The 27,999-nt window shown below is 38.7% G+C and overlaps 3 long non-coding RNA genes across 4 annotated transcripts in view; 2 read left to right on the top strand and 1 right to left on the bottom strand.

Moving 5' to 3' along the window:
• Window positions 1–27,927, bottom strand: LOC129144933 (uncharacterized). Its single transcript, XR_008549777.1, has 3 exons — window positions 27,836–27,927; window positions 4,541–4,769; window positions 1–405 (listed from the first exon to the last, which is right to left on the bottom strand). It is a non-coding gene; the product is annotated as an uncharacterized LOC129144933 (long non-coding RNA).
• The window catches only part of LOC119231721 (uncharacterized), a 200,155-nt gene that overhangs the window by 108,498 nt on the left and 63,658 nt on the right, over window positions 1–27,999 (top strand). The gene's annotated exons all lie outside the window — the stretch shown is intronic.
• LOC129144932 (uncharacterized) lies at window positions 6,710–22,860 on the top strand. 2 transcript variants are annotated; one of them, XR_008549775.1, is made up of 4 exons: window positions 6,710–6,793; window positions 21,599–21,803; window positions 22,422–22,473; window positions 22,637–22,860. It is a non-coding gene; the product is annotated as an uncharacterized LOC129144932 (long non-coding RNA). The 2 variants fall into 2 exon arrangements; XR_008549776.1 differs by lacking the exon at window positions 21,599–21,803.

The raw sequence follows: 27,999 nt of genomic DNA, 5'->3' as shown, positions 1-27,999 counted from the left end.
TGTTTGGCCCCAGCTACCCTGGCATCTATCATGGAATGGGATTGGGGGATGTTCCCAGTGTTTTCTGGTTCTTTGAGGGGATGAAACTACATCTGGAGGAACTACATTTGGAGAACTTGGCATTAGACTGTGAGGATGTTTACTCTTGATGTCTGCCTCCAGTTCGATCCACCTTGACCCTGTTGAGCAGCTATATTTCATCACTTGTGATTTGTGGTGCAGATTCTTCTGTTTCAATTGAGGATGGCTTTTTCTCTTCTGTATTTTGTTCATCTTCTTCACTGCTTTCAGTTGATGTTAGGAGAAAAGTAGACAGAAATACCTTTACTCCACAATAACTGGGAAAATCCAAAATACTTTTTTTCTTCCCAGTGTACTTTTTCTTTCTTTCTTTCTTTTTGCCCACTAGAATAAAAAATAGGAGGGTAATTCCACTACTAAAAATCTACCCAAAGGACACAAAAACAGTGATTCAAAAGACCACCTGTACACTTATGTTCATTGCAGCACTATTTACAATAGGTAAAATCTGGAAACGACCCAAATGCCCAAAAATAGATGACTGGATCAAGAAGATTTGCTACATATACACCATGGAATATTACTCAGCAATCAAAAAAGATAAACTCATGTCATTCGCTGCAACGTGGATGGAGCTAGAAGGAATTATGCTCAGTGATATAAGCCAGAAGGAAAAAGAAAAACATCACATGGTTTCACTTATAACAGGAATATAGGGGAACCAAATAAGACATCAGTGTAAAAATAATAATAATAGTAACAGTACAAAACGCAACAAAGCAAAAGCAGACAATTATAAACCAGAGACATCCTGCAGGGGAGGAGGAGGGAGAGAGGTGAGAGGGAGGGAGGGAGGAGCACAGGGGACTGAGGTGATGGTGCACGGGTGCCTTGGGGAAGGAGATTCTATTGGGACTACACCTGAGGGGGTGGGGGAAGCAAATATTGTCTAAAAAATGATAAATGTTAAAATAAAAAAATTAAAATTTAAAGAATTAAAAAATACTAAAAAAAAGAAAAGAAAAAAATAGAAAGCATGCTACAATTTCAGAAGTATTTTTGAGAAAATTAAAGCATATTACAAGCAAAAAAAATAGGAGGGCACTGCTTAGCTGCACATTTATTTCCTCCCTGTGTATTCTCTTAATCTACTAAATTTGGACTTACCCATACTATTCCTTCATTCAAAAAAGGTATTTATTGAGTTCTTACTTTGTGCCAAAGCACTGATCAATATTTTCTAAGTTTTGCACTCAGAGTATACAGTCCACATGGAGGCAAACATGACTAATAATGACTAATAAAAATGAAATGACTAATAAAAAAATTCCTGTGCCAATGAACATAAACATAAAGGAGAAGTTAAAAGTGATCCAGATAGAGTGCTCTTCAGTGGAGACTGCTATGATGACGGGATGCTCTGTGAGGTGCTGTCTCATAGAGCGGCCACTGCTACCTGTGCTGAGTGGGCGCAGTCACTATGGGTCACCTGCTGAGGAACTTAATGTTGAATTTTATTTAAACTTAACTCATTTAAATTTAAATAACTGCTTGCAGCTACTAGAAACTTATCAGACAGCACAAATCTGGGGGTGGGAGGGGGCACGATTTGATGTGATGCCAAAACAGGGAGTTTTGAGTTGAGTCAGTTGAGTCAGTCATCACAAGAAGGACATTCCAGGGGCCTCCCTGGTGGTGCAAGGGGTTAAGCACAACACTGTGAAGCTATCCAAAGCCACTGCAGCATGAGTTTGATCCCTGGCCCAGGAGCAACCCAGATGGCGCAGCAGACCTCTCCTGACTCGCCCGCTGCTCCCCTCAGCAGTGTTTTTCCGTCGATCTGCCTGTTCTGTTCCCCGCTCTGTCTCTGGTGAATCCTCTCACCCCTCTGCCTATACCCCAGTTCTTGTATGCATAAACAAATAAAGGACATTCCATTGAACTTGAGAGCTGAAAAGATACAAAGGGGATATCCAGGGAAAGAATGGGTAGGGAAAATCAAAGCTGGAAAGAAAAGGAACTGCATAGATCTTGAGGGAAGAAAATGCCTCAGATCTTCAATGAACTGAAAGAAGGCCATTGTGGGCACAAACATTGTGGGGAGGGAGGTAATGTAAGATGAAGTTTATTACCCAGTGATAGTCTTCACCAGCATTAGCTTTCTTCTGGGTTACCAGGTTTGGGGGTGGGGCTGAAATCAGATTGAATTCATACTGCCCCAAATTATTTTAGCTGTTTCTTATGGTCTACACACACAAATAGATCCCATTTTAGATTAGTTTCATGGTATTTACTACACACCATATAGTATGGTGTCATAAAACAAAAAGAAAAAAAAGATAAATTAAAGGTGAAACCTTTATTAGGAGATTAAGAGAGAAAGGGATTTAGAGAGGCTGATGAGTTATCAGTGAACCTCAGAAGGAAACAGAAATTTGGATTCAGGTCTTATGATTTCTACTTTTACATTTGGTCTGGAGATAATGCTGCCTACTTTGTTGAATCAGAACATACCTACCTTTTCAAAAAAAAATTGATCTGTGTTCTACTTATTCATCCTCAGAGCAGTGACATTACTCTGTATATTACAATAATTGATACATGTCATCATACAGTTCTCTCAACTCGTTAACTATGTAACACCAAGAGTCAACCTTAAGATAAACTATGGTTTTGGGTGATAATATGTCAGTGTAGGCTCATCAGTTGTAAATGATGTTTTGTTCTGGTGGGGAATGCAGATAATGGGGGAGGTTGTGTATGTGTGGGGGGTAGAGGGAATAAGGGAAATCTCTGTATCTGCCCCTTATTTTGTGGTGAGCATAAAATTGTTCTAAAATATTTAAAAAACAACTTTATGACTTTACAGTGATTGATCCAATTGTATACTTGTATGAAGGACAACTCATTATATTTCAATTTTACCTCGAAGCTGTATTTTTTAAAGTGATCTTCATCAAAACATGCTTATGCATGGTTCTTTTATAAGAATTTTCATAAACTGGGCCTCCCCGGTGGCGCAGCGGTTGAGCGCTGGATGTGAAGCTGCCCGCAGCCTCTGCAGCGCCGGTTCCATCCCCGGCTGCTCCCCGGCCACCGGAGGAGGGTCCCACATGGCACGTGGACCTTTCCTGTGGCCCGCTGCTCCCCTCAGCAGTGTACTTCGGTCCTTCTGCCTGCTCTGCTCCCCACTCTGGCTCTGGTGGATTCTCTCACCCTCCCGCGCTTCTGACTGTACCCAGTGCTTGTATAAATAAATAAATAAATCTTTAGAGGGAAAAAAAAAATTCCAAAAAAAAAAAAAAAAAGAGTTTTCATAAACTGACCTTTGGAAATAAGTGATCTCTGAAATGCAAAGCACACTCCTCCTTCCAACACATCACCCCCTCAGAACACTCATATCTGTGCACCTTAATGATTCTGGATCACATGCAAACTAAGATCTCTGAATCTCTTCTTGTTTTCAGGAGCAAAAGCTAATGATACTTATAAACTTACTTCCTCTGCTTATATATACACATACATATTTTTTTCTTAAAAAAATAGTATGTCAGATTCTGTTCAAGGGGAACTAATTTCTCTGTAGCATTTTTCCACCAGTAAAAACAGAGAGATGCTTCTGGCCATACTTTTAGATATGGAAACACATGAAGGAAAATGGGGATAAACAAAGAGAGAGTGGAATGATCATCTATAAATTCCATATGACCTCAAGCCGAGAATTTTGAAGTCTAGGAGATGAGCATGCTGGAGGTGTCCGAAATTCTTGTCCCTGAGTTATAGGCATCAGTAGCCTTAACCAGACAGAGAAGCCCTATCTCTTGAGCTGCTGGTCAGTGAAGGTGCTGAGATTTTCATCCTCTTCAAACATGTATAGGCTTCTAGGACTTGGAAGATGCTGAGGACAAGAGAGGACTATGGCCACCAGTGTACAGCAGAGGAGAGCAGACAGGGTTACTGATCCAGGCTTCTGAGGGGCCAGGAAGAGGGCGCCATGGATCTGCAAGCATTTGCTAGAGGAGCACCTGAGTGTGTGGCTCACTTCCTCTTAGTTGGAGATGTCTGAGCTTCTTGTTCTTTCCACTCACTTTTTGTCTATCTAACTCCCTGGTTCTTAAATCAAAACCAGTGCTTTCACTGCCACTTCTGCTTTGCTCATTAAGAATCATGCAGGCAGTGCCTCCCCGGTGGCGCAGCGGTTGAGCGCTGGGTTGCGAAGCTGCCCGCGGCCTCGGAGGCGCCGGTTCGATCCCCGGCTGCTCCCCGGCCACCGGAGGAGGGTCCCACATGGCGCGCAGACCTCTCCTGCCGCCCGCTGCTCCCCTCAGCAGTGTACTTCGGTCCTTCTGTCTGCTCTGCTCCCTGCTCTGGCTCTGGTGGATTCTCTCACCCTCCCGCGCTTCTGACTGTACCCAGTGCATGTATAAACAAACAAACAAACAAACAAACAAACAAGCAAATAAATAAAACATGCCTCTATAAAAAAAAAAAAAAAAGAATCATGCAGGCAGTTGTTTACCTTGTGCCCTCTCAGGAGATTCCAATCCCCATTGCGACAAGTGCATGAGGGCTTATCGCAGACTGCTGGGCTGATGGGGTGGCTGTGTCTTAGATTCCTAGGACCTGGGAAGTCCCATGATCAGAACAGTTCCTTAAATAAGGTACAAGCATTCTCAGGTTTGGTCAGTGAAGGTGCTGAGATTTTCATCCTCTTCAAACATGTATAGGCTTCTAGGACTTGGAAGATGCTGAGGACAAGAGAGAACTACAATCACTGTAGTTGTGACCAAGAACGAAGTCTGGAATATCATAATAGAGAAGCAGTTCTTAGCTTCCTTTAACTTTGGCTCCGAGGGCCTCTGTGCATCTATTTTATTTTAGTGGATCTTATTTTATAGAGATCTATGGCAGATCCAAACTTTAAACAAGGATGTAGACAGTTCCAAGTTCAGTAGGAGGGAAAGGAAAGGAATCATTACAGGGCTCAGGAGAGGAGCGAGAGGGAGGGCGAAGGAGAGAGGAGAGGAGACAGACACAAGGGAAGGACACTGGCTGGCATCAGATGAGAGGGGAAAGAGACAGAGTGGGTAGAGGTGGGGGTGGAGAGGCAGTGGCACAAGAAGCAGCAGACAAAGGGCAAGGACTACTGTGTGAACTCAAGATGATTCTTGCTGTCTGGGATCAACTGCTTCTGTGTGCAGACGGTGTGGAGAAGCAGATGTCAGTTCTCATCCTGGCTTTTGGATTAGCGATCACCTCTGGAGCCTAACAAGTCTTTTCTGATTTAAGAAATAATGAGTGTGCTTTTGTTTTCCAACCTGAGAATATAAATTTTGAAATGCAGGTTTATTTTCTCAAGGAAATTTGAAGGTTTGTACATCTAAGAAAGAACAGAGAGGTTTTTTTTTTTGGGGGGGGGGATCCTGATGCTGGCAGTTATTATTCAAATTATGGTCAAAAATTCCCTTGATACTGAAGATCTGTCAGGGTGTCTCTTATTTATTGTTTGAGAAAGGAGATCAGACTTTTTCTAATTATAGCCTGTAGACTACCTTCACAGTCAACATTTTATTTTAGGTGTTCAAACCTTTTAGATAGCAATTAAGAGTTGGGAAACAATTAGATCTTAGATCCATTAAAACAATGGAGGCAGGAAGCACAGCAAGAAGAAGCTGGTAAATAAGCCTGTGTCTGCGCCCACCTCAGCCCCCAGGGGTGCAGTGATGTAGGGTCTACAAACAACCCAGAGACACCACCTGTCCCATGGGTGGGGCTGCAAGTAGGAGTTCACAGGGAACTGTCAAGTCAGCATTTTCTAAGCACATAGAATTATCATTCAGAAAGAAAAAATATCCTAGTCTTTGAAAGGGTTATTTTCTCTAGATGTAAAAAATGAAGTTACTGAGGTGGGAGAGCATGTTTGTTTTTTCTCTCAGGGTTCATTCAGGGTTTCTTGGAATATGCACCAGAAATTTAAAATGGCAGAAAAAAATATACTAATATTGTTCAATTCTTGGAAGTATCCTGACTTTTGGTAGATGCAAGGATAGTTTTTGGTTTGGGGAAATAATGTTCACTTTTAATTAAATCTGTCTTTTCTGGATAAGAGATGACCTAGTTTTGCCATACATAATATATTCATTTTTAAGTACAATTGTTTTTATGTTGCTATTGTTGCTCAGAGGGAGTCGGCTCACTCTTAAAAACAAAAAATAAATCAAGTACCTGGCATCTGAGCCCATCTCTGTAAAGTACAATTGATAATATAAACAGTTGACTTTTGTTTCAATATATATCATTTATGCTATATTCATAAGGTAGAAGAGAACATGGAAACGAAATAACATGCAGCAGCTTGATGTCAACTTGAGAAGACAAGATAAAACAGCAAATAATTGGTTAATTAATTAATCAACTATTTCATTTATCACCAAATGTTTATTGTCAGACATATTATGATGAGCAAAAAATAGACTTGATCTTTTACCAGGTGAAGTTTTCGTTTTAGTGTGGGAGAGAGGCAGGGATCAACTAATCATAGAAGCAGACATAAAACTAAACTGTGATAAGTGCCTTGACATGTATTATGAGGGCATAAATTTGCATTATTACCTCATGTTTTAAGGTGAGTAATAAAGCATTAAGTCAGGAGAAGAGTGGCTTAGCAGTTTCAGATGTGTACCGACTAAGAAGTGGTGACAATTTCTTCAAGAAGCAAAATTTTAAAAAAATACCTGAGATTGGAAGTCCAGGAGGTCACTGGAAGTGCTGGGTTTGTGTTTAGAGTAAAGGCTTGGGTGTGAGAAGGATCTGTGTGTAGTCAAGGGTCAGGTCGCAGAATAAGGGGAAGAAAGCAGCACAGTGCTTTCTCAAAGAAAGAATTTAAAATCTAAAGGTTAGGTTTCCCCAAAAGTGTTGATCTCAATCACCTAGGTAAATTTTTTAAAATATAGATTTCCAGCTTACAGGCTAACCAGTCAATCGCAACCTAAGGCAATTTTGAACGAGAAGACACTTGGCAATTGCTTTAAAATACATTAATAGAAAATTTGAAGTAGAGTAAGGCCAAAAGATCAGGAAACAGCTGCCATAGAAAATTGAGTGCATTCCTCATAGATCCAAAAAGGAGAGGGATCGCTATAGAGGGAAGGCCATATGGGGCAGCACCAGGGTGAGACAGGAGTCAGATGGAAAAGATGCAGCTGTGGGCATGGGTCTTTATTGTGGTTCCCAAAGGGAGGAACAGGCAAGGCAGGGTAAGGGTAAGGATTGGCTAATTTGTACATTTCAGTGGGCTAATTTGCACATTTCAGTGGGCTCTGAGATATAAAGGCTGCCCCTAGCCCTGCAGTGATTAGGATTGGGGTATAGTATCCTGGAGTGTCAGAGTCCTACATAGGAGAGGACTGTAGTGTGAGTTCTAGATCAACTGTATTTTTATTGAAAAGCATGCTTGGTGTGGGTGGCAGGGACTGCTTACTTTCGCTAGGAATTGTCAAACTCTCTCCAGGGTCAGGAAGCCCCCAGATATTAAAGCATCAGAACTACAGGAAACAAACAACATGGTTAATATGGCAATGTTTGGAGACGTATTTGGTTGTTACAACAGGAGAGGGGGTGGTGCTACTGACATCTAGTGAAAAGAAGCGACTGGTGCTGCTGAACATTCTACAATGCACAGGACACCCCCACAACCGCAGCCTCATAGTCAGCGGTTCCAACGCCAACACATCCTGGACATTGAAAAGTCTCCAAGGACAACTCTGGAATCTCTATATTTCTGAAAGTCCCAGTGGGGTTCAGAAGATAACTTGATTTGAAAGCCTCTAGGAAAGATAGTGGGGAGTCACTGAAGGGGTATGAACAAGAAAGTAGCTTAGGATAAAGTTAATTTATTTTTTTTAAGATTTATTTATTTATGCATACAAGAGCTGGGGTACAGGCGAGAGATGCGCAGGGTGAGAGGATTCACCAGAGACAGAGTGGGGAGCAGAACAGGCAGACTGAGCAGCAGGCGAGTCAGGAGAGGTCTGCTTCGCCATGTGGGTTACTCTCTGACCGGCTGGGGATCGAACTCGTGCTGCAGAGGCTTCGGATTGCTTCATAGTGCGGTACTTAACCCCTTGCACCACCAGGGAGGCCCAAAAGTTATTTTTTTTAATCAATGATATGTATGCAATAAACACATAAGAACATGGATGGGAAAGACTGATGCCAACTTCAGGGCAGTGTGAACTTTGAGGGAGGACAAAGAAGAACAGGCTCAGTAGTGGCAAAGGTTTTTAATCACATCTTTAAAAGTTTGCTTCTTAATTAGAGAGGTTTGGAGCAGATCTGCAAAAATGCTGACACCTAATACAACTGGAAATTAGGTATATAGATAACTGTTATATTATTTATAGATTCATTCTGAAACTTTGAAAATCCCTGAAATAAACACTTTAAGAAGTCACATATATGGGGCATCTAGAGTTGACATAATAGGTGCAATAAGGAAGTTGAAGTCAAGTCCATAGAACTAGTGGAAGAAAAATATATTTCTCATGACAAAAATCATCCCTTTTTAGATAGTTCTGAGTAGAAAAAAATTTGTTTTTCTGCGTTTCAGTATTTGAAAAGGGCCATAATTGCCTCCAACCTGATGTCCAGTTCCTGAGCCCCCTGCGGTCGCTGTTCATCCTTACAGTGCTTCTCATACAACTGCCTGTTCTGCTCCCCACTCTGCCTCTAGTGAATCCTCTCACCCCCCCCCACCATGCACCTTTGGCCTGCACCCCAGCTCTTGAATGTATAAATAAATAAAATAAATCTTAAAAAAAATTTACTCAATGCTGATAAAGATGAATGAAAATATTTATACCAAAGTAGAATGAAAGACAATACTTAAACAGAAAAAGGCAAGTCTATGTCATATATTTCAAAATGAACATGTTAGTATAATTTATACACACTGCTAAATATATTACATAAGAACACAAAGAATATCAATTAAAAATGAGGATAAATGATATACTTTCATATATCATTCTTAATAGATGTAAGACTCACAAATAATTAAGATTATAATATAGTCAAGTCTGAAAGCTAATAATAAAATAGACATATATCAAATGTGAAACTAAAAAATGGAACCCACTTTATTTCAAAATGCTCATGACACACGAATACCAACTAATCACACTATATATTTACAAAAGAAAAAAACTACAAATTACTAATGCTAGTTTAAATAAAACAAACCCAATCTCATAAATTAAGACAAAATACAATGTAAATAATTACTTTGAAAATATTTATGAGAAAGCTGCTTATGAAAGAATCTGGGTGTTGCCACACACACTCAGGGACAACTGCATACTCATATATTATCATTGTTATAAAGCAAGGAAGAATACAACATAGTCATTCAACTGAAATATGTGAAAACAATAGCAAACTGAGCATTAGGAAAGAAGGAGAGAAAAATGAAGAAAAACAAATTTATTGTGAAAGAAGAAGAAAGTAAAATTTATTTTAAATGCCTAACATTTGGACTTTTTAGAATCACCACTGAATAAATAAAGCAAACCCTACAAGTCTAAATAAAAATAAAATAAAAGATGCAAGTATACAAAATATAGATAAAAAAAGTTTGAAAGAATTATAAGGGAATACTACGCACGACTCTAAACATATGAAAATCTCAATGAAATGGATGATTTTCTGGGAAAACAGAAATGCCCAGAATTGACTCGAGATGAAGCAGACAGCATAGTAGAAAAAAATAATAAAGAAAGAAATGAAAAGTGTTGTCTTACTTGCCAAAAGCTCTGGTTCACATGTTCTTATGAACAATTTTTTTTCCAACTTTGAAGAACATAATTCTCTTAAACTGTTTGAAAGGATAGAAGATCTAAAGTTTTCTAATTAGTTTTATAAAGCTATCATAATGCTAGCTTTAAAACTAGACAACCGTAGTCCAAAAGAAAAATACAAACCATTTCCCCACTGTACAATCAGAAAGAAAATATAGAAGCCGGAATCTGATATTACATCAAAATCATGTTTCATTGTTAAGTTGCATGATTTTCTAAAGAATGAAAGTGTGTGTTAATATTAGGAAAACTGCTTTTAAAATGTATTACATAAGAAGGCCAGAGGAGGGGAAAAAAACACATACGCATCATAATAAATATGGCTAAACCAAATACCAATTTTTGTATTTTTAAAAGAGTATAATTCTTGACTTGAGAAAGAAGCACTATTTTAAACTAGTGAGGATTGTATTCAGTGTGGGAGCACCAGAGGAATTTTCATTAGAGTGTGGTACACACAGGCCATTGCCACAATTATGAATTTTCTGGAAGTTTATCCAATGCAATAAAACAAATTCCTAAAAAGAGAGAGGCAAGTAGTGGCAATAGACAAAGCTGTAATTTCCTGGTAGCAAATGATTTTTCTCTTTGCAAAATCAAGTGAATTTACTAAAAATCTGTTCAAAGTAATAAGTTACACAGAAAAGCTGGCAAATACAAAAAAATAAGCACTGGCTACCACTTCAACAAAAGCATCAATGTCTCTTTCGGACATTTTGAATCAACAAATAGCATTTTAAAAAATGAGGTTTTAGTCAAACAGATAATGAATATACATAAGACTAAACTAAAAAAAGGAACATTCAGGACTTATGCAAAAATACTGTACAATTTTATTAAAATATACTAAAGAAAGGGACAAAAGTGAAATAAATTTTATTTCTAGGCATTCTTTTTTTTATTTATAATAAATTTTATTTTTATATTCCCCATACAATTGCAACCCCCCATTCTGACCCCAATCCCTCCCCTCTCGCCCCCCACCCCCCAAAAAGTGTCTCTGGTTCATAGTTTTTTGTTGATTTTGATTTTCACTTTCTTATAGTTATTCATTTTCCTGGTCCCTTATTCAAGTTTTCTAGATTCCTGCTATGAGTGAGACCATCCGGTATTTTTCTTTTTCTTTTTGGCTTATTTCACTGAGCATGATCCCTTCCAGTGCCATCCATGTTGCTGCAAATTGCATGTGTTTATCTTTTTTGAATGCTGAGTAATATTCCATGGTATATATGTACCACATCTTCTTGATCCAGTCATCTATTTTTGGGCATTTGGGCTGTTTCCAAAGCTTAGCTATTGTAAACAGTGCTGCTATAAACATAGGTGTGCAGGTGCTCTTTGGAATTTATGTTTCTGTGTCCTTTGGGTAAATACCTTTTCTAGGCATTCTTAATAATACATAAGTTTAAGGTAATTCCAGTTAATTTCACGATAGTATTATTTTGTGACATGAAAAGTGATTCTGAAGATCACTCTAATTTAGAGAATAAGGATCTACAATTTTATTTTATAAAGAAGCAATTAGGCATTGTTAAAATATTTATAAAACCACAATAATTAAAAAATGTGTTAATGTCATAAAATAAGTAAAAAAGAATAATGAAAGAGAACAGAAAAGCAACCAAAGTATGTAAAATAAACCTTTCAAATAATTGCAGGAATAAAGCATAATATATTAGTAAATATTAGTGGGTAAACTGGTTAATGGCTTTAAAAATCAGTTATGTCATTAGTCGTAAAATAACACTAATAAAATAAATTTCAAATAGTTCATTATGTAAATAAAAATACAAAACAGAGTTACAAGTACAGACAGAAGCTATTCTTAAGTAAAAATATTAAAAGTAAGGAACAATAAAAATTAGTTTGATATATACAAATTAGAAACATCAAAACTACTATATGATTAAACTGTACCACACATTGGAAATAACAAGATATTTATGACAATGGGTAGTATCTTCATCATAGAAAATAGACAGATAGGTATATATAATACATGCAAAGATATCACACACCACCAGGACCTCAAACCACAAAAGCAACTCTAAAGTAGAGCAATGGAGGCATCACTTTACCTGCCTTCAAACTTATATAAAGCCACAATGTTAAAAACAATATGATGTTGGCACAAAAATAGATACATGAACCAAATGGAAGAGAATTAAGAGTCTAGAAATAAATCCTTGTAAATACCAGCACCTGATCTATGATAAAACATCCATAACCATAAAGTGGGGAAAGGACAGTCTCTTTATTAAATGGTTCTGGGAAGACTGTAAGCCACACATACAAGAATGAAGTTGGATTACCATACACAAAAATAAACTCCAAACTGACTGAAGATTTAGATGTAAGATCTACAAAAATAAGATACATAAAAGAAAACATTGGTGATATGTTCCATGATATCAACATGAAAGGTATTTTTGGTGACTCAACATCTCTGACAAGGGAACTAAAAGCAAAAGTAAACAAGTTGGATGACCTCATCTTTTTAAGATGCTTCTATATAGTAGAAGAAAATACAAGACAATGAAATAGATATCCTGATAAGTGGAGCAAATATGTACATAATAAACAAATAAGGGATTAACATCCATGATATATAAAAACCTCACACAACTCAACAATAAAAAAGACAAATAACCCAGTTAATAAATGGACAGCAGGTACAAACAGACAACTCACCAAAGGGGATATCCAGAAGGCCAAAAGACATGAAGATATGCTCATCATATCTTCTAATAAGAGAGCTGCAGATTAGAACTATAATGAGATACCATTAAATGCTGGTAAGAATGGCACATATTAAAAAGACCCAAAAACTGCAAATGTTAGAGAGGATTTGGAGAAAAAGGAATGTCAGTGGAATGTGAACTTGTGCAACCATTGTGGAAAGCAATCTGGATTTACCTTAAAAAAACTAAAAATGAAAATACTATATGATTCAGGAATCTCCCTCCTCAGCATATATCCACAGACTATGAAACAATCAACAAAAACAAAAACAAAAACAAAACATATGTTCCATAATGGTCATAGCAACATTATTTCCAATAACTAGGACATTGAAGCAGCCTAAATGTCCATTGATGACTGGATCAAGTAGATGCGGGCATATCCACAATGTGGAGTATTATATAGCCAGAAGAAAAGAGGAAATGTAGCCATTTTCAACAAAATGGAGGGAGTTATGTGCAGCAAAGTCAGAATGATAAAAACAAATACTGTACAATTACATGGCAGACCATTGGATAATGTAAAACACTTTAAAAACTAGTGGACATTAAAAAGCATCCAGAGAGCACCAAGGTTGGGGTGGGGGGAGAGGGACAGGTGACACAAGAGATGGTGATGAGGGAAAAAGAAATAAAATTAAATAATTCCAGGAAGGAACTTAGGTGGGAATTTTAAATAAGGCTATGAGTAAGTAAATGAGAACGGCACTAAGGAAACATGGAAAGAAACTAGATTTAGTTGCATCTTTTATGTGGACTAGAGATCTAGGAGATTAGAAAGTTAAAATGATTTTGAGAAATAAAGTTATACTTATATACTCTGACATTTAAAAGATCTTGTATTTTCCCATGATCCAGAAAAGTATTTCATATATATATATACACATATATATATATAATTATTAATTCATTCAAAAGCATTCAACAATCAAAAATACATATGGGGCCTCCCCTGGTGGTGCACTGGTTGAGCGCTGGGTTGCGAGGCTGCCCGCAGCCTCTGCAGCGCCAGTTCGATCCCTGGCCACTGTCGAGGGTCCCACGAAAAATAAATAAAATACATATGAAGCAATCTCTAAGTTAGCAAAATAACCTGTAATAGTTTCCATTTCACCCAGTGTGTGAGGTAAACTTTCAAAAACTACCAGTGGGAATTGGTAAAACATCAGTAAAGAGCAATTAGTAGGACTGGAGACCACTGGATGGTAACAAGTCCAATCTCTTTCACTTTCTAGGTGTGAAAGGTTGGCACAATACTTAGTTTTTCTATGCTGCAGTCTTTTCTACAACATGAAGTAGCAAAAATAGTACTATGGGATTAACCTGAGTTATACATGTTTAATCATTTAACAGTACCGGGCATATAGTAAGTGCTCAGTAACTCAGTTAATGCTTTTAAAAATATATTTTCCTGTGCATAATCTTTTATCTAGTAGTTCCACCCCAATGTCCTGAGACAATAATCAGAGATGTGGACATAGGTTCGGGCAATAAAATGATATAACAGTGCCACTTATAGTAGCAAAAAACTGAAAAACTAAATTATGAATGGGAATTGTTTTAATAAATTGTGATCCATTCAAAAGTGTATAATAGGCAGGCATTCAAATCATATATTCAAAAAATATTTGGGAACATGAGGTAATGCTCAGAATAAAGTAATTTGAATAAGCTAGTTACAAAATTATATATGAAGTATAATGTGGGTTTTTCCCTACCTATTCATATATATGTATGTTTTTTATCAGAAATATGTGAATATAGATTTAAATATTAAATATGATCATCACTGGGTTGCATGGTTGTGAATTCAATCTTAAAATTTTTCTATATTTATTTTCAATTTTCAAATGTACATAAATTATTTTCATAAACTGGGGGAAAATGTTAATTCAGTATTAACTCTCATGGACTCTCTATCATGAACTTTCCCCAGCACCTCCTCTTTGACAATTTGTAGACTTAATTTTGCTGCTGTGCATAATTCTTTTTCCACTCAGTCAGCCCTGCTGACTACTCTGTGCAGCCCAGAGCTGCAGCTCACTGCCCGCCTGGATCTATACGGGTGTTTTTCTTTCATTTTTCTGTTTTCCAAGAATTATTATTCCCTTAAGTCTCCCCCCATCCCCATTTTTACAGGTGAGGAAACTGAGGCTCATTGGGGTTTGGAGACATGCTCTTTTCTCATTTCTTATCTGCAGAGCCTGAATAAGCACCTAATCTCTTGATTGTTTTGTCAAATTCCACTCAGAACCTGCCTCATTTGGGGTCTTTCACCTTTTTGTGCGACTGAATTTTTTTTTTAAAGATTTATTTATTTATTTTATACAAGCACTGGGTACAGTCAGAAGTACGGGAGGGTGAGAGAATTCACCAGAGCCAGAGCAGAGAACAGAACAGGCAGACCGACCAAATACACTGCTGAGGGGAGCAGCGGGCAAGGCAGGAGAGGTCTGCCAAGCCATGTGGGACCCTCGCCGGTGGCCGGGGATCGAACCGGTGCTGCAGAGGCTGCAGGCAGCTTCGCAGCCCAGCGCTCAACCGCTGCACCACCAGGGGAGGCCCTGTGACTGAATTTTTTAGGAAGCCCAGTGCAGTTGAATTTTTGTTTTGTTTCTGGAGTGTTGTCGGTGCCATCTCTGTTAATGTTGCTCCATGTGTTATACTAGCAACTATGGAGAGTCCTCCAAGTTCTAGAAGTATGGCTGCAGGTCAGAGGAAGCTCCATGAGGGCCTGGGCTCCTGGGCTGGTCAGCATGTCCTCCTGCTTCTGTTGGAAGAGCTCTTCATCCTGATGTCTGTGCTGTGTGTCCCATGGGAGAGATGTAGGCCTTTCCGATTAAGCTCAACTGCTCAGGGACATGGACCAATGAGAAGCCAGGGCTGTCCTGAGCCTGGCCCCATCAACCCCACCTGCTCCCAGTGGAGCCCCTAGTCCATCCTAGGCACTCCATCCATATATGCTAAGTGAATAAATCAATGCTTCTCACAGAGCAGGGGTCTGGGTCCTGAGGTGAGCCTTATGCTCCTGCATGCTTGGTTGGCCTGTGGAGAGAGGAGGAGACCCTCATTCCAGTGCCCTACAATGAACCACTTCAGGATAGAGCGGTCTACAGTGGCAGTTGGGAAGCTCCACCTTCCATGGGGACCCTATCTGAGTTCTAGATTCACTTCTGAGGAAATGAGTTCCAGGGGTTTGCTGAGTATACTCTGCTTGATAGATAAAAACACCAGGCGGCAGGGATGCTAAAGTAGGACAGCTCCCTGCCACATTTGGCACAAGGCTGACAGAAGTGTAATGCTGAACCAGTTCACTGGATTAATCTGGTCCTGGGGGAGTAGCTTACATGTTGGCAGAACTATAAGTATTCTTTAGGATACTAAGGAAGCATGAGGTTCCTTATGTATCAGATGGTCTTAACATTTGGAGAGATCCAGACAATGTGAGGAAAAGCCACACCTATTAATACATGTGGACTTGCACAGACACAGAGGACACTGAGTTGATGGGCTGTGGCATCACTCTGTATACATTTATCACCGTTTATCTTGTGCATGGAAATCTGCCAGAGGAGCCCACTCTCTTTCTACACTTTTCTCCATAATCTCTGGTTCAGCTGAAGGAAAGGGCCCAGGAGCTCAGGCTGATGGGTACAGGTGTAGGTGTTCCAGTCCTTGACCCAGGAAGTGGCATTTCAGGGTACCCTGGAGAGGGCAGAGTGTGAAGGAGATGGCCTGGTGTGCAGGTTCAAGGCTCCTGAGGTCCTCTCTGGACTTAAGCCACCTGCTCTTGCTTGCCTCTCCCAGCATGCTGCTGTGTCTTTGCAGTGCAGCGAGTGGTTAAATGTCTGCCACAGTTCAGGAGAGAGATCAAGGGTCCCCGGCCCCTTTCTGTCTCCCCCGCCATTACTGCCTCTGATTCAAGTTCTATCAGCCAGGAACTGTGCCTTTGGGAGCCGAGTGCTGTTCTCAGTCCAGGGGCACCTGTCCAGGAGACCTCTACTATTGGCAGACAAAGCAAGTGAAAGGAAGCAAGCTCCCTGGTCGGCAAGGCCTCTCTGTCTGTCTGTGTATTTGTGTGTCTGTCTGAGGTCAGAGTTAGTGAGCAGTAACCTCAAGGGGATATTCAGGCCAATGAGGGGGTGGATGAGGTCTTGCTAAAATTTCAAAAATGAGCTTTGAGAAATTCCGAAAATAGCCATATAAAACCCCTGAACCCCTATGGAGAGCTTTGTCTTCAGTAAAAAGTAATGATTCTGTTTCTGTAAAAACAAACAGCTGCTCCTGACTGGGGCACATTTGTGTTATTGTTAAATGCCAGGATACTGTGACATTTCGAGAATTATTTTAGAATCAGCTGAGGAGGTGTGGCTGACTGCAAAAATCAATTTAAGATGATGGAGTGTTTAGAGGATTTATTATTTGTTTTTTTGCAATTCTTTAAGCTGTTATACTTAATAAGTAATATGGTTAGATATGAGTTGTATGTATCTCAAAACTGAGTTCACTGATCTGACTCTATATCATATTAAACAAATAGTAACATCCTTTTTTTCCTGCCACCAAAAAAACAAAACTAAACAAAAAAACACACATAAGGTCAGCCCATAGAGATACTCTCTAAGTCATTCAACAAATTAATGAGCATCTGCCATGTGTTGTAATAGGCTCCTGTAATAGGCTCAAAGATAAATAAGCCCTTGTATCAATCCTAGAGAAGCTTGGGAAGGAGACAGACTCACCAACGAATCTGAGCAGCGAAGTATCAGAAATGTGATGCTGAAACCTTATCTGGGGAACAATGGCGCGTCTATTGACTTACATGGTTGAAGCAGATCTGAAGGCCCTTCTTTTAAACAATAAGAGTGCTGCATAAACTAGAAAAATATTTCTTTTTTTTAAAGATTTATTATAAAAAAATTCATAAGAAAGAAAGAAAATCTCTAGGTACCAAAACTCAAAAAAACTAAATTCTAAATCCAATTGGTGAGAGTACTAGAAAGCTCAGGTTCAGTTACAGGCCTTAGTGGCCAGGGGTCTGGGGACCTAATAAGGAAGTGGGAAAGGAGGCACAATTTTTATTTTTCCACTTAGGAGGCAAACCAGGTAGAAATGGACCCTGAATAAAGTGAGGGTCCCTAGGAGTATTCTTTCCATAAAGGCTGTGCTCACTGGCTTGGAAAGTGAGGCAGAGAAGGCTTGGAAACAAAAATTCTCCTATATGAAGTTGAATGCTCTGTCTGGCAAATTGTTATAGTTACAAGGTCCAAATTTATAAAACCTATGCAGAAAGCAGAGTGATAATATCCTGCACCCTGAAAAATAAACGTTGAAATTGGCTCAACATCCATGAATGTGTTTGTGAGAGCTGCTGACCTGATTCAATGCTGCTAGTTGGAAAAACCATCCTTTCTCTGCTGAGTTACCTCCAATATTTGTCAAAAATCAACTGCCCATATCTGTATGCCTCTCTTTCTAACATTCTATTTTATTGCATTGATCACTATTTCTATCTCTTCTCCAATACTACAGATTTGATTACTGTAGATATATACTGAGAGTTTTGAAATCAGATATTGTGGTCTCTCCACCTTTAGTTTCCCTTTCCAACACTGTGTTTTTATTCTCATTCCTTCACCTTTACATTTTATGTAAATTTTATAATTAACTTGTTTATCAGTTGAGTTTCTGACCAGACTTGCATGTAATACATGGATATCTCTATACAGAGAGAAAAAGAGCTTAATCAACAGAAACCATCAAATGTGACCAAGAGAGAAAAAAATGGGTAAAAAGAGAATGAAATCTTAGGACCTGTGGGACAGTAACAAACGGTCTGATATTCATGGCATACTAGAGGGAAAGGAGAAAGAGCATAATTTTAAAAATTTGGAGGAATTTATAAGGAAAAAATTTGAAGTCAACAGCTCCCTGAATAGTCAACAGCTCCCTGAATTTGGAGAAAGGTATAAATCTGGAGAGATTTTAGGATCTCAGAGAAGCCCGAATAGGATAAATCTAAGAAGGCCATATCCAGATGTATCACAAAAATCTGAAAACTTTAAAGAAGGCAATGTTAAAAGCGGTTAGAGGAAAATGACATATAACTTATAGAGTAGCGATGATTCAAATGAGTGTATGTATCTCATCAGAAAGAATGGAGGTCAGAAGACATTTTAAAAAGTTATAGTGTTGAAAATGAAGACCTGTCATCCAAGAATCCTATAAGAGAAAAAAAATTCATCAGGAGTTAAGGTGAAACAAAGGCATTCTTAAGAGAAGAAAGCTAAAAAGGTTAATTGTTGGATCTGCTCTAAAAGAATTGTTGTATGAAGTAAATTCTGACTAAAGGGAAGGGGTACTTGGAAGAAATTTTGGTACATCAGGAACAAAGGAAGGGTAATATCACCTTGAGTTGTTTAGAATACATTTGAGGGCTAAAAGCAAAATGGATACTATTATCTGATGAGTATGCAATGTATACAAATAAAATATATAATTACAATATAAAGGGACCCATGAGGTGGCAAAGTTTTATATTTTGCTGTAAAACCTGACAGAGAAAAAATAAACATAATAAATTATATATAAAAATCATTATATGCAAATATATATATGTGCATATATGCAGCTAAAGAGAGAGTGGCGAGACACAGTGAAAACCACAATAGATAAGATGAAATGCTAAACAATGTTAAATAATAACCCAAAGGAAGACAGAAAATACACAAAAAACATTGGACTAAACAGAAAACAGATATAAAATAATAGACCTAAAGTCAAACAAGTAATTACATAAAATTTAAATAACCTAAGCACTGCAACTAAATGGTGGAGATGGTCAGAATGTATTTAAAAGTGGCCCAACAATATACTACTTAGCAGCAACTCACTTAAATATGATAAGTGAAGTCATCATACTTAGGTCCTGACCAGTACAGTAGAAAGTAGCAAATATGAAGCATAAAAGCTTTACATCTCAATGACATAGAGACATAATGAAAGTAAAAACTGACCAGTTGGAGAGAATTATTCTGAATGGAAAGGAACATAATGAGAATATATAAGGCATACAAATGTGCCCTGACCATTTTTTTTTTGAGGAAGAAAAATTTTATAGACAGTATTCCATATTATAAGGATATTTATAGTAGGCGGGAATAATGGAGGCAAATACTTTTCTGAGATATTCAGAATTGTAATAATATAAGGTTTCATGAAATAAGGAAAAGTCTAAAGAGCAACAATGAATAAAATGTACCATCAGTGAATAAGTAAAAGATTCTTTAATCAGCATAGAGTACAGAAGGAAAGGGTTAAGATTTCTGGTTATGATTAATGGAAAAGGTGCTTTCTTGTATCTAGGAATTTTTGTTTGTTTCTTGCTCTAAATCTTTTAAAATGTAATGCCATGGTAACAGTAGTGTTATGTTTTGCTGTTTAAGTAAACTTAAAAGTTCTATTTTTAATAGAAAAAACAATAATTGAGTGCGAAATCATCCTTATCTTTGTTTCTCACTTCTTAGGGGATGTTCAGCTTTTGGCACCAAAGCTATTGAATGTAGTGGTTTGGACCTTGTTCTTTTTGGGTTGGAATATTGGCCCCAGTTTTGGTTGTGTGACCTTGGACAAGTTACCTAACTTTTTTGTGTTTTAGTTCCCAAAGTTGGAAAATGTGGGGAATGATAATAAAACCTGCTTCACAGGTTGTTAGAGAAAACAAATAGGTTAACACTTGGTAGGTGCTTACACTAGTCCTTGAGGCCAAGTAAAGGAAGTAAGGATGGATATGTTAGATATCACTAACGAGGCACCACCATCTACCCATTTTTTTACCATATGGGAAATATGCCATGGGTGGTATGTTTTGCTTCTTGTGCCTGATATTCTATGGGAGGTTGAATTAACAATAGAAAGAAAGACAGATTTTGAGGGAACCCAAACATTGACCATACTTGAAGACAGAATCTTAGGTGTGCCATACCCACAACCTTCTAATTCTGCTACTTGTCTTCTAAGATGGAATACTGATCTAATGATTGGGATCCCAGGACACTGACCTGAATCAGGAGATTTTTATTGAGAACTAGAAGTCCAGTATTTGTGAGAATTAGTTTTCATCCCCTTTATTCTCCCTTTGTGGGCCCCTACTTTCCATGACTCCCTGGGGTAAGTGGCTTGGGCTAGCTTAGTCACTTGGTTTTGTGGATAAGTACTCAGTCCCTATTACAGAGACTGGCTAGATATGCACAAAGCTGTTTCTCCTTTTCTGGCACATGACTAGGTGACTCTCTCACAATGAAGGGTGTTAACTGCAAGGCCCTTACAATTGTGGATTGTGTCTTGAATGTGGGTCCAAGTGATCTATGTTCTTCTCAAACTAAAAGTTGTTCAAGAAAGAATTCCCATGATGATGATAATAATGAAGATGAAAATAGTATAATAAAAATAGATAATCTTTATTGAGCTATTAGTACTGCTACAGCATTTGCTTCCCAAATTTTCCTGGAAAATAAGAATTTCTGTGTACTTGGTAAATATGCATATTCCTGGGTTCCAATTCAACTCTACACTATCTAAATTTCCAGGAAATAAATTTGGGAAGTTTGGGGAACACAGTGCTAGGCTGGCTAAGTGCTTTTCATCCATGGTCATATTTGATGGGCTGTAGTAATTTCATGAAATCAATACTATTCTTTAGCCCATCACACAGATGAGCACCTAACACAGAGAGAAGTTAAGTGAATTGCTTATGCAGAGAGCTTTGTGCAAGGTTATCCTTGGGAACATTCACCTATATTCTAGGTCTGATGTTGCACTCCAAACAGAAGGGGATAGCTTCCAGGGAAACTTAAATGAAATTCCCCACAGTTTGATGTCCCTGTACAGGGCAGAGACCATTCCAGTTTTACCCTTCACCCTATCATTCCTGGTTCCTAAAGAATTTACTCCCAAGCCTCTCCTTCCTCTCTAACATTTCAGGTTGCCCTCTCTCCACTTTGTTTCTCCATCTAAAGTCTTAAAATCAAGATTCCAAAGATCTTGCACTTTCAGAAGAAGATCAGACTTGTTAATATGGTGGAGTGCAGTAAGTGCCATTGAGGAAGTATGAAGGCAAAAACTGCCATGAAACTTTGAAAGAGAGATGTCAGTCCTGCTTTGGAATATCAGAGATGAAAAGGCACAGGTGATTCTTATGGACCAGTTGTGGGATATCAGTAGGTTTTCCACTGGCAGAGGTGGAGTGAGGTCACTAGTAAAATATCGTGCCTCTTTGCTCTGCTTTGCAAATTGGGTTTCTTTAACTTAGACAACAGAGGGGAAAATAAATCTTAGCTGCAGTGGTGACTTAGCAGCCTCAGTCATCTGTTTCAAAATAGGACAGAATCGCAAGCAGCTGGTTGTGATTTTCAAGTCCTGGCCTCTACAGAAAGAGGTGAAAATTCACCAGCAAGTCCATTTCTTGTCCAGGGCATCAGCTGAATTTCCCTCACAGGGTGACATGGATGCTATGGGCCTTTTTTATTTTTAATTTGTTTGTAACCACAAGCCACGCTGTTCCAGTTTTTTGAATACAGCATTTATAAGTTGAAAATAGAAGAAGGGTACAGAATGTACAACATTTTTCTAGTTCATTGTTCCATGCCTATTAAAAAAAAACACTTTTTATTTTAAAAAAGGAAAATTCTACATTCTTCAAGGTAGCAGCTATACTAGTACTATTCTTTTTGAAATTTACAATGAAGGGTAAAAATTAAAATCTGCAGGCAGCACCTCCTCATCTATCTTATTCATCCTGTGGCAGCTAGGAGCAGTCCTGCCAGTCCTCATCACTTGCTACATCCCACAGTTCTTAGGTATGTATAGGCAACCATGTGCTTTTCCCCATGACTTGTGTCTCCCCAAAGTAAATGTTGATGTCCTAACCCTCAGTACCTGTGAACATGACCTTATTTGGAAAAAGGGTCTTTGCAGATTTAATCAAATTAAGATGAGATCTTATGATGGGCCCTAATCCAGTAAGAAGATGGCCTTGTGAAGACACAGAGAGAACGCCTTGTGAAGATGGAGGCAGAGATTGGACTTAACAAGTGCAGGAACACCAAGGTTTGCTGGCTGTCACCAGAAGCTAGGAGAGAGGCATGGATCAGATTCTCCTTCAGAGCCCTCAGAAGGAATCAACCCTGCCAACATTCTGATTTCGTACTTCTGGCCTCCAAACTATGAGAGAATAAATTCCTGTTCTTTGAAGCCACCCAGTTTGTGGTACTTTGTTATGGCAGCCTTAGGGAACTAATACGCCATCTTGATTAAAATTATCCAGAAAAGAACTCTGTGTAACACTACACAGTTAATATTAATATTAAAATATTTAATCTGATTAACTGTGACAAATATGGAAAAGATTATCTGATGAAAAATAGTATGGGATCTTATAGATTAAATTACTTTGATGGAGAAAAATAAGGTTTATCAGAGAGAAGTTTTATTTATCTTCAGAAGGGACAGAGTGATGGTCTAATCCAGGAGTGAGCAAACTATGGCCCATAGGCCAAAATCAGCCTGTGGTATATCATTGCTCAGACACCCCCATCCATGCCCCAGCTAAGAATGTAGGGTTCTTACATGTAGGCCACTTGTCATTTGCTACCATCCAGAGAAGGTCTTCAGAGCCTTTGGGGATGGAGAAATCACTAGGTCCCCAAAAGACTATGAGATGTAGTACCCCATAATCCCCAACTCACATTTTACCGTGACATGAGAAATAAATCTTCATTGTGTCCAGCCACTGAAATGTTAGTTATACACAGATGAGTCCTCACAAATACTTTTATTGTCTATCTAAATCTAATACTGACTCCAATCCTAACCCTCATGCTAATAAAACCCAAAGATATGCAAAGGAGACCATGTGTGGCCCACAAGGCTAAAACACTTACTATCTGGCTCTTTACAGAAAAAGTTTGTCAACTCTTGGTCTAGTTCCGTGATTTATATATTATTATTTATTATTCATATTATTAAGTGTAGACTTTATTTTATTTAAAAAAGGTACCTAGTTCTTTAATCCATTTTGAGTTGATTTTTGTGTATGGTGTGAGGTAGTGGTCAAGCTTCATTCTTTTGCATGTAGCCTGCACCCCATGTTTATAGCAGCTCTATTTACAATAGTTAAGCTTTGGAAACAGCTCAAATGCCCAAAAATAGATGACTGGATCAAGAAGATGTGGTACATATACACCATGGAATATTACTCAGCATTCAAAAAAGATAAACACATGCAATTTGCAGCAACATGGATGGTGCTGGAAGGGATCATGCTCAGCGATATAAGCCAGAAAGAAAAAGAAAAATACCAGATGGTCTCACTCATAGCAGGAATCTAGAAAACTTAAATAAGGGACCAGGAAAATGAATAACTATAAGAAAGTGAAAATCAAAATCAACAAAAAACTATGAACCAGAGACACTTTTTGGGGGTGGGGGGCGGGAGGGGAGGGATTGGGGTCAGAATGGGGGGGTTGCAATTGTATGGGGAATATAAAAATAAAATTTATTATTTAAAAAAAATAAAAATTAAAAAAAAATTAAAAAAAAGGTACCTAAAACAGAAAAACAAAGATGCTCTGGATGAAGTGGGTTCCATAATCCTGAATTCTCCCACTCACCATACTTAGCAGCCCCCTCACCTGATGGCGCCCCAGAGTTCCACTGAATCATGACAATGGAGATGTTGACAATTGATCAAGTACTTACAGTGTTCCAGTACTACTGTGTTGAACACTCCACACACACTTGAATTTAATCTTTAGAATCATATGAGAAGTGTACTATTATTATCCTCAACTTTATACATGAGGAAAGTGGAGCTTAGAGAGATTAAGTAAATTACTTGCCGTATGTTTAATATAGCAAATGTAAAGACAGAATTTACACTGACATCCCTTTGGCTCCCAAACCCAGACTCCTAACTGTGACACACTGCTTTACCCAAACAAAGCTGCTTTTATTTGGTTTCATCTCATGGAGGGCCTTTGGTCCAGGAAGGTGAAGAAGTAGTATGTCCAGGGCCACAGGCTAGTTGGTCATACAACTTGGTATCAGGCCAGGTCTCCCGACTCCTGACATAAACTCTTTCCTCTGTCTCTGCAGACTTGTTTGTCCTGGCTGAGTGTGGATTGTGAGTGACGTTGCCCAGACTGGCTCTGGGACAGAGGGCTGGGCATGCGTAGGGGTCAAGGTCTCTACATTCTAGTTCTCATGCTCATTAGTTTGATGCACAAGAAAATAAGATTATATTGTGTGGGGATTCTTATTGTCTTTCCTCAGTTCCCTGTCTTGTCCCTGCTCACAAAAGCCCAACTCAAATTTCAGGAGAGGCCCAGTGTATTTTCTGTTCTCCAACAACAGCCAGTGGTGGTCAACCAGGCATTTCTTCACCCTGACTTGCCAGCCTTTCTCTAACATTGTTTCTCATTCTCCCTTTCTTGCTCTTCTGTCTTCCAATTCCAGCTCTTGCTCTTCAAGAATCTGCCTCTCTATGCTAACACCACAGAATCTCTAAATTGAAACTAGCTGATTCCTTCTTAAAATAGTCCTTAACACCATTCCTATCCAGATTTTACCCAGAAGATTGCATTTCCATACAACTCAGTCTAGCCTTACAACAGGGAGCAGTAGCTCCCTGTTTTCCTGTGAAAATGTGTTATTTTGCCTTCTTCTCTAAGTGTGATTTACTGTGTGTGTCAATAGCATCAACACATTCATGGTCACCAAGGACTCTGGGTTAATGATTTTAAGGAGCACAGCTTCTAATAATGGTAACAACAACAACTATAAAAGCATAGTTAATTCACTGATCACTTTATATACCTCTGACCTTGGAAGATAGGTATCATTATGATCTCATTTTGTAAATGGGGCATGATGTAGGTAGCCATGTAAAGTTGGGAAATTTATCTGAGGACACAGAGTCAGGAAATCATGGAGTCAGACTTTCAACATGTGTAGCTTGGCTATAGAGCATGCGTTCTTTTGTTAAAAAATTAATTTTTAGGGCCTCCCGGTGGCACCAGGGGTTAGGACCCAACCTTTGAGGCTGTCTGCAGCCACTGCAGCACAAGTTTGATCCCCTGATAGGGAGCTACCCACATGGTGCTGCAGACCTCTCCTGACTCACCAGACTCACCCCTCAGCAGTGTATTTCAGTCAATCTGCCTGTTCTTCTCCCCACTCTGTCTCTGGTGAATGCTCTCACCCCCCTCACCTCTGGCCTGTACCCCAGTTCTTGTATGCACAAACAAATCTTTAAAAAAAAAAAACAAAAAAATCATATTATTTTTAAAATTATATATATATTAAAGATTTATTTATTCATTTATACAAGCACTGGGTACAGTCAGAAGCGCAGGAGGGTGAGAGAATTCACCAGAGCCAGAGCAGGTAACAGAACAGACAGACCGATGAAATACACTGCTGAGGGGAGCAGCGGGTGCTGCAGGAGAGATCTGCGTACCATGTGGGACCCTTGCCAGTGGCCGGGGATGGAACCGTCTCTGCAGAGGCTGCAGGCAGCTTCGCAGCCCCAGTGCTCAACTGCTGCGCCACCAGGGGAGGCCCTATTTTAAAATTATATTATTTATTATTGGGGTAATGCCAGTTTCAATACTATATATGATTTAAGGATGTAGGTTCACACTTCTCCAGATGTATGTTACCATACCAAACCCTACACCAAAGAGCATAATCCTACACCATAGTCCATTGGACCCCCACCCAATCAACACTTATCATCAAGGAAATAATAATCAAAACTACAGTGAGCTACCACCTCACACGCATGAGAATGGCCCATTCAAAAATACCAGTGATGGTATACCAGACAACAAGTGATGGTTAGGGGGTGGAGAAAAAAGGATGAAACCTTCTCTACTACTGGTAGGACAGTAGAGTGATACAATCCTTACATAGAACAATATGGAAGTTTCTTAAAATATTAAAAATTAATCTACCATATGACCCAATAATTTCACTCCTAGTTACCTACTGGAAGAACACAAAAACATTAATTCAAAGGGAAATATGTACTCCTGTGTCCATGGAAGTATTTTTTACAACAGCCAAGTTTGGGAAACAATCTAAATCTCCAGTGACAGGTGAGTGGATTAAGAGGACATGGTATATACACACAATGGAATACTAGTCAGCCATTAAAAAGGATGAGACATTGCCATTTGTGACAACATGAATAAGTTGGAGGGGATTATACTAAGTAAAGTAGAATGACAAATATTGGATGATTACATTCATATGTGGAATATAAAGATGTAAAACAAAGGAAAAGAAAAAACTAGAGCCTGCATTCTTAATTGCTTCTCTAAACTGCCTTGCATACAGATAGGAGTCATCACCCTTTTTGCTGTCTGCTGTATGCTGGTCCATCTTTGTGCTTTATATATGCCAGGAATTTTCTCTGTTGTCCACACACTAGGCAGCAATAGATAACAGAGGGGTCCTAATTTTAGTTTTCAAATCCCAAATCTCAAACTGTAAGCATAAATAAAGATTTGGAAGATTAGATAAAAAATTATGAACCTCTCTATTTCTCTAGACAAAGTAGGACTATTCAGATTTAGAGAGAAAGAGGGCAGAGAAGTCAAGACAGTAAGGTCCCTGGGAAGGAATCCTGAACATGTATCATTTGCCCTGCAGTCCAGGGTCTCTTTGGTGGGGAGCACTGAGGGCACAACCAGATAGAACTGAAGATGGGCTATCAGATGGGTCCTGTGTCCTCCCTCGGGCTAGATGAACTCCTGATTTGACTGAGTTTTTATCTCCATAAGTAAGCCAAATCAAGACTGAAAGTAGAAATTACATAGATTTATAGAAAAATAAGGAAAACTGCATTCCTTACATATGCAAACATGGGCCCACATGTACCTACCACACACACTCATTATCTCCAGTCTGTTACAGTGACCTTATGAGTCATTTTTTATTATCCCTGCATTGCAGCTTTTGATTAAAATCACTTGTTCAAGGGACACAGCTACTAAGTAAAGGAGAAAATATACCAGGAACAAAGTAGAAAATAAACAATGGAAGAAAAACAGATAGGTTGAGTCTGCAAGGCAAAGCCCCAAAGTCACTACCTTCCCCATAAAAAGCATTTCTTTTTATCCTCTGACACAAGTGACAGTTTTGTCAGAATATACTTACATTTTATTTGGCGAACTAGGCATTTCCTTGATCCTTTTTCCCGAAGTTCTAGCTTGGGGCCGGGCATTGTGAAAATGTAACCAGCCTCCATGAAGGAGTTATTTCAACTGTGTCGTCACTGGAAAAAAAAAAAAAAAATTGCACACGGATCAGTGTTCTACCAC

The sequence above is a fragment of the Talpa occidentalis genome, unplaced genomic scaffold, assembly GCF_014898055.3.
Source record: "Talpa occidentalis isolate TD23 unplaced genomic scaffold, MPIMG_talOcc4v2.1 talOcc4.7, whole genome shotgun sequence".
Classification (NCBI taxonomy): domain Eukaryota; kingdom Metazoa; phylum Chordata; class Mammalia; order Eulipotyphla; family Talpidae; genus Talpa; species Talpa occidentalis.
The sequence above is the reverse complement of the archived record's forward strand: the minus strand, read 5'-3'. Positions and strand labels throughout refer to the sequence as shown.